The sequence below is a fragment of the Manduca sexta genome, chromosome 23, assembly GCF_014839805.1.
Source record: "Manduca sexta isolate Smith_Timp_Sample1 chromosome 23, JHU_Msex_v1.0, whole genome shotgun sequence".
Classification (NCBI taxonomy): Eukaryota; Metazoa; Arthropoda; class Insecta; order Lepidoptera; family Sphingidae; genus Manduca; species Manduca sexta.
The window spans coordinates 6,901,169-6,914,316 of record NC_051137.1 but is presented as its reverse complement, the minus strand read 5'-3'; positions in this window follow the sequence as shown (position 1 = coordinate 6,914,316).

Here is a 13,148-nt window from a genome sequence, read left to right as displayed (position 1 = left end):
CACGAGCCTCTTTGCACGCTCATGCGACGCGAGTAAGCGCACTTTTCCTCTGCAGTCGTCGGTGATTCCGTCACTTCCGCACTCAGAACCATCACAGCTGCCGCATCTCTCTCCGCCGCTTCCTAATGAGCTCGCCAACATCACAGCTTCCGAAAAGACAGAATACCGTTTCGGCATAGACGCTGCCGAATCACCTCGCTTTTAATCCCACAGACAAATTGATCTCTTAAATTTCGTTCAAATTTGGTGAAATTCACAATAACGTGACATTTTTAATTCCGCCACGTAAACGGCAACAGTTTCTTGGCTTCTTGTCTCCTCTGCCTAAATTTATAGCGCTTCGCTAGAGGCGATGGTGTGGGTTGCAGATGATTCCGCATCTGCTCCACCACTTTTCGTACCTCGGATTCTGAGGGTTTTTTTCGACTGGATAAATTGACTAATAGTTCATAGGCCCACTTCGCCCATTACAAATTAAAAAGTTGGTAACCCTCATGTCTTCTTCACATTATTTACTTTGAAATACATTTCCAGTGGTCTATATATGTTGACCACGTACCATTTTGTGTCGAATTTTGATACCTTCCAATCGACATTTTAACACGCTATACCCTTCCCTCCGAGATAACTTATATTACAATATGTTCTCAATTTTCCTTCGTCGCCACTGTAGAATTCCAGAAAACATGGAAATAATATTCTGAGTTTGTACTTCGAATCCATTTATTTACAAACTGACATTTCTTTGAAACAAAACATTATATTAAGAAAAACGTATCAGCCAGTATAATTACAATATTCTTATGTCATATAAATTCAAAATTCTATAAAACACATAAAGAATAATTACAATCCAGTAAAATACCAAAACAACGTACACGCTTTTGAATTTCGGTGTTAGAGGTAATTGTCAAAAAATATAAATAAAGCGCAATCAATACCTCACAAGTGACGTCATTGCATATTATGATGCATCTGGAAAGAAAAGAGATAAAGTGCGTCCACCTTCATATCTTAATTGCAGCATTTAAAAATATGCAACAACTATTGCGTCATTTCTTAACGAATTTGATGCAGTTTACGCAGAATACTTTGAATACTATTAACCGTTTCATATGCATAATGTACAGACTCCAAAATAGGATGTGTAACACGGTGTCTTAATATAATACAAATAGGTGGTGGTTAACCCTTGTCGATATCCGTCGTTCGACCCTATCGATCGGCGATATCGACAATAGCAGTGACACCACTAGTTATTATGCGTGGTCCGCTCACCTTCCGATCATCCTTCGTTGGGCGCCTACCTGTGTAAGTATGAAGTGACAAACTGTTGTTAATAATTGTGAGCTATGATTTTAAGTGTAATATATTAATTATGAGTGGATATAATGTTTGATTTTACTGCATTCCTTTCTGAGTCGTTATAACTCAGAAGTGGATAATTGCGAAAACAAATAGTTTTTGCATTATGACCCACACGCCCAAAGAAAAAAATATAATAATATTAATTTACTGGCTTCTTTTCTTCTTCAATAAGTGAGTATACATAAAACAATGATAAGTGGTTTACATAATATTTGTAAGCAATTTAATGCAGCTTAGATGATAATTAATGAAATGAAAATAAGAATTGGTTACTAATAATCCTAATCAGATTACTTTTATTATTTTTACCTTCCGTTATGTTCGAATACCCACATATATTCTTACAGTGAATGCTTTGTTGCTAAAATATGTTATAAAATGACTGAACAAAATACTAATGGATACAATGGAATGCTACGCATATAATATAACATTATGACATTGCTTATTATAATGTCAGTGGATTCATTTATGTTCTTTTACCTTCTACCTATCGTGATAACTTGTTTATTTTAGATTTTTGTTATCGATTTACCCAATACAATTGTAATTCGCTTTAAATAATTGAATGTGTGAGTTTCAGGCAATGAGCGATCAAAACAGACTGAGAACACCTAGATCGAGGCAATTGACTACGCCGCCTCGTGACTTCGATCGACAGCGGCGAGGGGAGCAAGCATCTCGCAGTCGTACGCGCTGCAGTCGTAGCCGCTACCGATCAAGAGGAAAGAAGACACGGAGCCGCAGCCATAGCCGCAACCGCAGCCGTAGCACTCCACGTGATCGTCGCCTCCATGAACATCGTGTCCGCCCGTGTAGCAGGCTACATGATCAGGAACGAGAATTATCGGAAAAAAGAAAACGTCTCGGGACATTGGAAGAAGAGATTCGTCACCGACGTACTCACACGGCTACACCCAGCCATCGGGCTCAGGTTTGAACCAGCGAGGTATGTCTAAGGTTAATTCTAATCAAATTGATACGAGTGCGGTCAATGAGTCAAATAATTGTAAGAAACGAAAAGTCGAGCCTTCTGAATTATTTGAGGAGTTTTTGAACATTTTAAAGGAGCGGCCAAGGAGTCGTGAAACATTTCCTATTCTTAATAACGTAATACCAGAATACAATCCGTTATCTAAAGAACAAACTATTAATATATGGCTTGACAAGGTAGATGAATGTGCCGAAATATATAGTTGAGTGAAACACAGACAATTCACTATGCCCTGCCTAAACTTTCTGGACATGCTAAGACTTGGTAGGGATTGCCTTCGATTAAGCACTCATGGGCGAATGGGGAAAACGATGCTGAAGGAATCTTTCCCAGCAACAGAAAATTACGCCGAGCTTTTGACAGAAATGCTTAATCGAAGGGCACGCCCTCCGGAGAGTCTTCTAGAAGTTATACTATTTTGCCAAGATAAATCTCTTAAACCGCTGTAAAATATTCGGAAAGCAAGCTGTAGATTGCTTAATATATGGGATAGACGATAGGGGTGTTCGAGTAGGTGCTCAAGCGGCCAAGTTCGAAAAAAAACCGAGGAGGATGTTCACGAATTCTTTAAAACTATTAAAAGTAATGCTAAGGAACAGTTCGATGATAAAAGATATAATAGCCGAGATTCACGCTTATCAAACAAAACTTTAACAACTAGCGTTTCAGGCAAAACTTATAACAAACCAAAGCCAATCACATGTTTTAATTGTCAGGAAACAGGACACCCAAGCTTTAGGTGTCCGAAACCTTTAGTCAAGTGCACGAAATGCAATCTTATGGGCCACGTGTCTACTAATTGCACGAAAATAAGGGAATCTAACATTCCTACAAAGGATAAAAATGTTTTAAGGTTTCATTTCACGACGACCCTAATGACAAGTATAAGATGGTAATAAATATTAACGGCAATCCGATTTCCTGTTTAGTAGATTTAGGTAGTGAGGCGACCTTGATACGCGAAAGCGTTGCAAGGAACTTAGGTTTAAAATGGAATACTGTCAGTGGACCGTTTCTAAGGGGACTAGGCAATGTGCCCTATTTGCCTGTGGGTAGTACCAGAGTTGATATAGAGGTTCAAAGAATTCTGGAGAAGGATGTAGAAGTATTTATAGTTGACGACCCATTAATTAGTTATGACTTATTACTTGGGCACAGCTTTACTGAACGACCTGATTTGCTGATTATTAAAACAACAACTGATTTGAAGTTTGAACGGGCTAACATTGCCGACCAGCTTAGGGTACCACTTTTATCATTAAATGAGACGACCATTAATATAGGCAGCATTGAATGTGTCCCAGTTAAATCTGTGAGCGACTTGAGTGGAAATATTTATGTAAACGGATCAGTTAGAGGCAATCTAAACAATGAATACTATCTATTGCCTGGGGAATACAATATTATGAATGGTTCATGTTCTCTACTAATTTATAATATTGGTCCTAAATCTGTAAGGTTCGAGAAGGATACTTTAATTACTCGGGCACGTTTTTTAGGATCTACCAAATATGTCTTTAGAGTATCAAATCATGTAGATACTTCGGAGAGCTTTAATAATAATATTAATTTTGGTATACAATTAACGGAATCTCAAAGGGAACAATGTAGGGCTTTGCTCACTGATTATAAGTGCTGTTTTTCTAGTGGTATGCATGATTTAGGCTTCACAAACGCAACAGAAATGGAAATTTGTCTTAAAGATAATACCCCAGTCGTATATAGGCCTTACCGTCTCCCTTACTCTGACCGAAAATTAGTCAAGAATATGATAGACGAAATGTTGGCGTTTTGGAATTATACGGGAGTCGAATTCCCCATACGCAAGTCCAATTGTACTAGTACAAAAGAAGTCTGGGGAAAAACGACTTTGCGTTGACTACCGCACCCTTAATAATCGCACAAAAAGAGATCATTATCCCCTGCCTCGAATAGAGGATCTACTAGATCAATTATCAGGGCACTCCTTATTTACATCATTAGACTTAGCTTCCGGATATCACCAAATATCCATAGCGGAGGAGTCTCGTGAAATGACTGCATTCGTGACGCCCGATGGGCAGTACGAATATAATCGTATACCTTTGGGGTTGGCAAATGCTCCAGCGATATTTCAGCGGACAATGCACAAAATTCTTAACAAGTCCAAAGCCGGGTATGTCATCATATATATGGACGATATTTTGATACCGTCAAAAACATTTGACGAGGGCTTAGACCGGTTGAGAGAAGTGCTAAAAATTTTAAAGGAAGCGGGGCTCACCTTAAAGATGGCTAAATGTAAGTTCTTTCAAGAAAAATTAGTTTTCCTAGGCTTTGAAATCGATAGTGATGGCATAAGACCAGGGGCCCTGAAGATTAAAGCAGTTTCAGGGTTCCCTACGCCACGTAATCAACATGAAGTTAGAAGGTTCATCGGACTAGCCAGCTTCTGAAGGCGACCATCAATTGTGCGATCTTCTGAAGAAAGATGTGCCCTGGAAATGGGAACCAGATGAAGCCAATGCCTTTGAAATTATTAAAAAGCTCTTAATTAGTAGACCTATTTTAGCACTTTACGACCATAGTGCACACACACAGGTGCATACGGATGCAAGCAAATTTGGAGTAGCCGGAATCTTAATGCAACGAAAATATGACAACCCTTGGCGCCCTGTGGCATACTTTAGTCGTCAAACTACCATTGACGAGATGAAGTTACATTCATTCGAACTGGAAACATTGGCAGTTGTCAGTACATTAAATAAATTCCGTGTTTACCTTATCGGAATTAAATTTACAATTGTCACCGACTGTAATGCATTGCGCTCCACGTTCACAAAACGGGACTTAGTGCCAAGAATATCACGATGGTGGATTCAATTCCTAGAGTTCGACTGCGATATCGAGTATCGTCCTGGTGAGAAGATGGCTCACGTGGACGCCCCTCAGTAGAGGTCCAATTGAGGACGCATCTCCAGAACCGATACGTATACTCGATATCTTGACGGTGAACTCCGAAGATTGGATCGCTACCGTACAGTCCTCTGACGATGAGGTGAGGCGCATTAAAGAAATTCTAGAGGATCCTGAAACTCCAAAAATAGCGGCAGTCAACAGGGAATATAAGATTAAGAATGGACGAGTTTTTCGCATTCTCAAGGATGATTCGCTAAGATGGTTGGTACCACGGGGAGTTCGTTGGCAGGTACTTAAATCAAACCATGATGACGTTGGCCATTTTGGTTTTGAGAAGACCCTGCAACGAGTACAATCATTATTTTGGTTCGCAAAGATGCGCAAATTCATAAAAATACGTTGGAGCATGTCTTGAGTGCGCTCATCATAAGCTACCCTCAGGGGCAAAGGAGGGTCTACTTCACCCGATTCCGAAAATTGAAATCCCGTTTCACACATTACACGCGGATCACCTCGGTCCATTTCCTCGTACTAAACGCGGAAACACATATATATTGGTTATCGTCGACTCGTTCACGAAATACGTGAGCTTAAACCCCGTGCGCAGTACTAAAACAAAACAGAGTATTAAAGCTTTCAAAACCCTATTTAGTTATTTTGGTAGTCCTGCTCGTCTTATAACTGATAGGGGAACTAGTTTTACCAGCAACAAATTCAAAACCTTTATTAATTCTATTGGCACTAAACATATTCTTAATTCTGTGGCTACACCACGTGCTAACGGCCAAGTCGAGCGGTACAACCGCACAATTTTGGCCTCCCTTGGTTCAATGTCCCACGGAAGGGATAAAAATATATGGGACGAACTATTACCGGATGTGCAATTAGGCATAAACACCTCGGTCCACGAGATTACTCAGAAAACCCCAACGGAACTGCTATTTGGTAGGAAAGTCTTAAATCCAGCACAGGGCATACTAAATAACTTAGTCGATGACGTGGGGGGCGATAGTAATAATAAAACAATACATGATATGAGATCTAAAGCTGGTGAATTAATTAGGAAAAATCAGGAAATTAATAAAAATAGGTACGATAAACATAGAAAACAGGGTAAGAAGTATGACGAAGGTGACTTGGTACGAATAATGAGAGCCATAGTTACAGCCCCTGGGCAATCGAAAAAGTTAGAGGCAAAATGTCAGGGACCTTATAGAATTAAGAAGGTTTTACCAAATGATCGCTACGTTGTAGAAGACACTCCTTTAACTAGGAAGGGACAGAAGTACGAGAGCGTAATTGCCAGCGATAAAATATTCCCGTGGTTAAGCTATGATGCTCCAGCTTGCTCTTCGAACGAAACTAGCGATATCAGTGATAATGATTAGTATGAATTCACGTTAATACACAACTAATTATTGTTATTAAATCATGGATTATAAATATATATTACAAAAATAATACTTAGACAGTGATTATAATTTATATACCTACATAGAACTAAGTTACAATTGGGATAATGGAATTATTTAATGTAATACATCGAAGTCAGTTCGTGAAGTCAATACAGCAAATAATATAAATAAATAGCATTATTAAGACTAAAACTGAGCATATTAATATTTATTGTTGAGGCAGTTTACCTTTGAGTTTATGAGTGACAGATAAACTTATTATACATAGACGAAAAGTATTATTATTTAAGTATGTAAGCACGATTTAATAAGCAATATCGATAGAGAACTTAGATGAATAATTTTGAATATTTCAATAAAAAAAAAATTATAATAATTAAAAGGCGTACTTTAGGCATTAATGGCATTCCGATTCGCGAACTAGAGACTAGCGAGGATGTCGTGTAACAGGCAAGAGAGGCACTTCTGTATACGACCCAGGAGTGTTACGTAGCGGGCACGTGATAAGTGATTTGTCGCCCAAGAGTGTTACGTAGCGGGCATGAGAGGCATATGAACTTGCCGCCCAGGAGTGTTACGTAGCGGGCATGAGAGTTACACGAATCTTATGCCCATAGTGTTACGTAGCGGGCGAGAGGCATATGAACTTGCCGCCCAGGAGTGTTACGTAGCGGGCATGAGAGTTACACGAATCTTATGCCCATGAGTGTTACGTAGCGGGCATGAGAGGCATATGAACTTGCCGCCCAGGAGTGTTACGTAGCGGGTATGAGAGTTACACGAATCTTATGCCCATGAGTGTTACGTAGCGGGCATGAGAGGCATATGAACTTGCCGCCCAGGAGTGTTACGTAGCGGGCATGAGAGGCGCATGAATCTATCGCCCAGGAGTGTTGCGTAGCGGGCTTTAAAAGGTATACGAACGTGCCGCCCATGAGTGTTGCGCGACATCGCAGTTGTTGTCTGACAAGAGATGAAAGAAGTAATCCTTGTTCAGCACTACTATAATTAAGTAGTGATACAGGTTTAAATTGTTAGCTTTATTATACTGTAGGGTCTCTGTGATTATGTGTTAGATTATAATTAGCTATTATAATCACATTTATTTTTATTTTTCTTTGTAATATGTTTTGTTGTTGTACCTTAAGGCTACTACTCCCTAAACGAGGGACTCGTTTTGCGAAGGATGGCCGACTGTAACACGGTGTCTTAATATAAATACAAATAGGTGGCACAACCCTTGTCGATATCCGTCGTTCGACCCTATCGATCGGCGATATCGACAATAACAGTAACACCACTAGTTATTATGCGTGGTCCGCTCACTTTCCGATCATCCTTCGTTGGGCGCCTACCTGTGTAAGTATGAAGTGACAAACTGTTGTTAATAATTGTGAGCTATGATTTTAAGTGTAATATATTAATTATGAGTGGATATAATGTTTGATTTTACTGCATTCCTTTCTGAGTCGTTACAGATGTTTCTTTATTACCCTGAAAAAAAAACACATGAACTGAAAAACTTTTTAAGCGCTATACGACGCTGAACTGGGCAAGCCATTACGTAGTGTATCTCATCACACACATGAAATATCATTTTTCAATATACATTACGCTAGCTGTAACATTTAGTAAACCGAAACACAGTTGTTATGAACACAACTTTGCTTTGAAGGAAATATATATTAATAACAGAAAATATTTGGTATGTTACAGTGGTGCTCGAGATTTCGAATACAAGAGATCTTCCAACTAGTTCAGCCAAAGGCGATATGATTATAAACGACTAAAGACCCGGTGAACTTCGTATCATCCACAGATTCACAGGGAAATCTGTGGTATCATCTACTATTTTTATTTGATTATAACTTTTGATGGGCGATTATCAAATTCTGTATAAAATCAAAATAAATATTTTTTTGTTTGTGGTTTTTTTAATATATTTTTTTTTGTTTAGATGTTTTAATACATACTTACATATTTGTCGTTATTTACCTAGATAAGATAAACCAAAGACACTCCGAACCGAGGATATAATTTTTATATTAGATGGTTATTTTTTAAGTCAACTACGAAAGTACAAAAAACGCGATCTCTCTACCTATTGACCTAACATGCATGTTACCGATATGTGTTTTTGGCTCATCTCCAAAGTAAATCGAAATCCGGCAGTAATTAAAATATTTGAAGTGTGGTTGAGCCGCTTGGTGTCTCCTCAACGTCAGCTAAGGGCAAGGGTGCGGTTTGCGTAAAATTATTCATCCGACCTTTGTAGCTTAATTAGGAGATGCCGCCTCTTTGGATGTAATACTGGCCGTTATGTCTGGTTCGTTCGAAACGGCATCTGACTGTCATTAATTTATATATAAAAATTTCTCTTCACGTCACAAATATTTTACGTTTTTCCCACTATCACATCAATCCTAATTCCCTTTAATTTTTCTTTCCTTCACCGATCCGCGCTCCTCATCCTGCCACATGGCCCGTGGACGGCAACCGAGCATCGCGCCTGGTATCCCGGACCTCCTCCTGCGGTGTGCGCCTCCCTGACTTTGGCTGCAAGATCGGTGAGTAATTTTTGCGCAGTATTACCTGGTAACCCTTGCTCTCTCCCTTGAGGGGACATCGTAGGTAGTACCTGCTCGGCTTTGCTATTCCTTGGCCCTCAATCATTCTTTTTATTTTTCTCGTTGGTTGGGCTATTTACACGCCCAACCATAGTTTTGGTCCTTCAGAGATCCGGATAAGATCACGATTATTAATTTTTTGTTTGAATAAAAACATAATTTAATTGTCTTTACTCATTTCATTTTATTTTTATATTTTCAACATGACTTCTGCCTACTTACCATCTCTAAAAGCTAAAAAAGAATTAATTTTTCAACGTATGAACCGGATTTATACGTTGTCGACAAAATTGACTGGTTCAGACCTAAGATCTAGTGAGAATTTTATGGCTGAATCAGAAACGATCGATGAGCTCCGTGAAAGATTTGAGAAAATTCTAGATCAAATTGCAGAAATACAATTAAAAGAGAATCCAGAGCCCAACTACCTCGAGCTGTCTGCTTTTTGAGGATTTATATATTCGGGTAAAAAAGAGCTCGCAATAATATTACTAATGCCTCTTGTTCTCGGTCAGAATCAGGATCGAATAAGTACTCGAAATCCCCGATCAAGTTGCTCCAGTTCATATACACTTTTGATGGGCATACTGAGAATTGGCCTTTATTTTATGAGTCATTTAAGTCAAACATTCATTATAATCCTCAGTTGTCTGATTCGCAACGCATGCAATCTCATGGGTACACTCGACTGGCAGTGCCATAAAGATCACGGCAGGCATTGTGCCTACGGGGAAACTTATGAGATAATCTGGAATAGATTAATAAAAAATATCAGGATGTCCGTTCGTTAGGTACACATTATTTGAATTCCATTTTCGATTTAAAACGTGTAGCAATACCGCCAGCAGTTTAGAATCATTTGGTGAGAGTATTCAGCATCAATAGCCGCGTTGAAACAGTTGGCTATTGAGGATTTAACTGATTTTATATTTTTTCATTGCGGTTTCCGTAAATTAGACAGTCAAGTCGCTCAAACATTTGAATTGACAGTACGCGGAAAAGAAATTCCTTCTTATTTAGAATTAGTGACATTTATCCAAGACCAAGCTAAAGGTTTGCAACGATCTAATGCGCCATCAAATCCTCGTTCGCATACGGTCAGCGTTAATGCCAATAGACAGCTTACTTCTGTTGGGACGTCGCGTAACAGAGATCCGCCACCGCGAGTTTTCGTCGCAAGTCAGAGTGACACTCAGTATAATAAAACTGTTTGTGCTGTAACCAATTTAATCATCCGTTGTATAAATGTATGACTTTCAGAAATTTAGGTTCACCACAGAATAGGTATGATTTTATAAAGTCAAAGTCGGGTTGTGTTAATTGTTGTAGTTTAAAACATACTTTCTCAGATTGTCCTTCGAATTCTGTTTGCGGTATTTGTAACAAGCGTCATCATACACTTCTACATTTTGATAAAAGTGATAAGGACTCTCCGTCTTCATCGCGTGTATTAGTTTCTCATCCTGTGGAAACTGTAAATGAGCTACCTCAGGAAGTAAACTTGCGTCCCGCCGTTGTATCTGGTAGGACCGATAATCGTGCGGGGAATGAACACTCTTCAGATATCATGGTTTCCGCACATACTCCTTCAATGTCATTTAATGCGAATGTACAGTCGCGTTCAGCAATATTGTTAGCAACAGCGCAGATTTATGCTAAACCTAGGGGTTTAACTGACGAGTTGCCATCTCATTTCATAAAAAATGAGGACATGTCATATTTGGTCGACTTGCCTATGGCTGATTTGACATGGAATATCCCGGGTCATATCGATTCCTGGGCGCGCAATTATTTCCGCATATTTTCTTGGGAGATAAAATCGAATCAGGGTCTCACTATCCCCCTGCTCTGTCGACAGCATTCGGTTATGTTTTTGGGTGATATACCTAATAACTGTATTAATTCCTCGTTCACAGGGTTTGTTCTTAATGATTTGGTACAAAAATTTTGGCAGCTTGAAGAAGTTCCGTATTTGAAATACTTAAGCCCTGAAGAAACAGAATGTGAGAATATGTTCCTTTCTTCTTCATCACGTGATGCAGATGGCCGGTATTCAGTGGGTTTACCGTTTTGTAAACAGCCATCCGAGTTAGGTAATTCTCGCAGTACTGCTCTTCGTCGTTTTTTAGCATTAGAGAAAACTGAAACGTGATGCCTCACTTAAGGAAAAATATAATGCAGTTATTAATGATTATATTGATAATAACTTCTTATCACGAGTTTCCGAGAAGGAACTCTCTGAAGAAGGATATTATATTCCTCATCACGCAGTTTCGAGGTCAGATAAACCCATGCCTCGAGTGGTGTTAGATGCCAGCGCGAAAACACACACCGGGGTATCATTAAATGACATCTTGCATGTTGGTCCGAATTTGCAGGCAGATTTATTTTTACTTTTGTTAAATTTTCGATTGTTTCCTATCGCTCTCTCAGCAGATATCAAACAAATGTATTTACAAATCGATGTTTTGCCTGAATATCGTAAATTTTAAAGATATTATATCGTCCTAATAATAATGATACGATTCAAACCTTCCAATTTAATCGAGTCCCTTTTGGCTTAAAGTCAAGTCCATATTTAGCTATGCGTACTGTTCGCAAGTTAGCTGAGGACATGGGTAGTACTTATCCAGAAGCATCCTTAGTCGCAGCATCTAAAATGTACATGGATGATTTAGTACATTCGGTACCTGATGAAGCTAATGCAATTAGCCTTGCTTATCAATTAATATCTTTTTTTAAATGCGGTGCTTTTGATTTAGTAAAATGGAAGAGTAATTCATCTGCTGTTATGAAAAGTTTGCCTATATCTCACTGTAGCACTGTAGACTTTTCTGGTGACGAATGTAATTCACTCAAGGTACTTGGTTTATGTTGGGAACCAGTCAAGGATAATTTCTTCTTTATAACAAACAGTGAGCGCATTAAATGCACAAAACGCATTATTCTCTCTGTTGTGGCGAGATTATTTGATGTGTTGGGTTTAGTTGCTCCTGTAATTTTATATGCGAAATTACTTATAAAAGAGTTGTGGTTATGTAATATCGGTTGGGATGATACTCCTCCTGAGAATGTTATTCGAAGTTTCAATATACTAGTCGAAGAAATTAGTTTGTTGAAAACTTTGAAAATACCTCGTCATGTGGGCGTTTGTAATGATAATGAAGTTAATATTGTAGCATTTTGTGATGCAAGTTTGGTCGGTTACGGGGCTGTGGTTTACTTGCACACCACTGATCTTGCAGGTAATATAGTAGTGAGATTGCTATGTGCGAAGTCAAAGGTTTCGCCCACTAAAATAACCACTCTTGCTCGATTGGAGTTATGTGCCGCTTTATTAATGTCAAAATTAGTGAAGATCGTTTTTGATTCATATCAACCGCGCATACCCATTTCGGGAGTGTATGCTTTTTCTGATTCTACTATCGCACTCTCGTGGATACATTCATCACCCCATCGCTGGTCTGTATTTGTGAGTAATCGTGTCGCCCAGTGTCAAGAGAATTTAGCATCTGACAATTTTTATCATGTGGCAGGCACTGAAAATCCCAGTGATTGCCTTTCACGTGGCACCTTGCCATCCAAACTACTTTTAAATGATTTGTGGTGGAATGGTCCAACTTGGATACGCATTCCACCTTCTGAATGGCCTATAAAACCTTTCTCAGCTTTAGATTCCCAAGTATTACCTGAATCAAAAGCAAGTGCTTTAATTTCTAAAGTTGAACGATATGATTGCTCAATTTTGGTCGACCTTTCTCGACGTATTTCTTCTTGGGATAAATTGTTGCGGATTATTGTCTATATATTACGTTTTACTAAGAAGATAAATGTTTCTAGTGACGT